Genomic DNA, 1,379 nt, shown 5'->3' with positions numbered 1-1,379 from the left:
GTCCCCTCTGCTCTTATATATGGGAACAGTACTGACCCTGTCCCCTCTGCTCTTATATATGGGAACAGTAACAGTACTGACCCTGTCCCCTCTGCTCTTATATATGGGAACAGTACTGACCCTGTCCCCTCTACTCTTATATATGGGAACAGTAACAGTACTGACCCTGTCCCCTCTGCTCTTATATATGGGAACAGTAACAGTACTGTCCCCTCTACTCTTATATATGGGAACAGTAACAGTACTGGCCCTGTCCCCTCTGCTCTTATATATGGGAACAGTACTGGCATCTCTCCATTGCTGTGGGATGTTCTCATCAGCCCAAACCTTGGTGATGTACTGGTGTAGTGTTCTTGTGCAGAGATACCCTCCTTGTTCTAGCAATTCTGCAGGAATTTTGTCAGAGCCAGGAGACTTCTTCAGGGAGCGGATAGCTGACGGAACCTCCAGGAAAGTTGGGGGTTGGCTGAGATAGTCAATGGGGGGAAATGTGTGTGTGTGTGTGTGTGTGTGTGTGTGTGTGCTGGGAGGGGTGGGGAGGGACGGGCAGTGTGTGTGTGTGTGTGTGCGTTGGGGTTGGCTGAGATTGGCAATAAGGAGACATTCAGCCAATGCATCCTGGATGAATCAGAATCCAGAAGGCCAGACACACACACACACACACACACACACACACACACACACACACACACACACACACACACACACACACACACACACACACACAACGTTTATAAAAGGCCGGTCTGACCAGACCCCAGAAGCAGCAGCGTGGGTATCGTTGTTGTTGTTCCTACTGTAGGAAGAGGATCCGTGTGTGTGTGTGTGTGTTGTTCCTACTGTAGGAAGAGGGGGTGTGTGTGTGTGTGTGTTGTTCCTACTGTAGGAAGAGGATCCGTGTGTGTGTGTGTGTGTGTGTGTTGTTCCTACAGTAGGAAGAGGGGATCCGTGTGTGTGTGTGTGTGTGTGTGTGTTGTTCCTACTGTAGGAAGAGGATCCGTGTGTGTGTGTGTGTGTGTGTTGTTCCTACTGTAGGAAGAGGATCCGTGTGTGTGTGTGTGTGTGTGTTGTTCCTACTGTAGGAAGTGGATCCGTGTGTGTGTGTGTGTGTGTGTTGTTCCTACTGTAGGAAGAGGATCCGTGTGTGTGTGTGTGTGTGTGTGTTGTTCCTACTGTAGGAAGAGGATCCGTGTGTGTGTGTGTGTGTGTGTGTTGTTCCTACTGTAGGAAGAGGATCCGTGTGTGTGTGTGTGTGTGTGTTGTTCCTACTGTAGGAAGAGGATCCGTGTGTGTGTGTGTGTGTGTGTGTTGTTCCTACTGTAGGAAGAGGATCCGTGTGTGTGTGTGTGTGTGTGTGTTGTTCCTACTGTAGGAAGAGG

Source organism: Sardina pilchardus, chromosome 17, assembly GCF_963854185.1.
Source record: "Sardina pilchardus chromosome 17, fSarPil1.1, whole genome shotgun sequence".
Lineage (NCBI taxonomy): Eukaryota > Metazoa > Chordata > Actinopteri > Clupeiformes > Clupeidae > Sardina > Sardina pilchardus.
The sequence above is the reverse complement of the archived record's forward strand: the minus strand, read 5'-3'. Positions refer to the sequence as shown.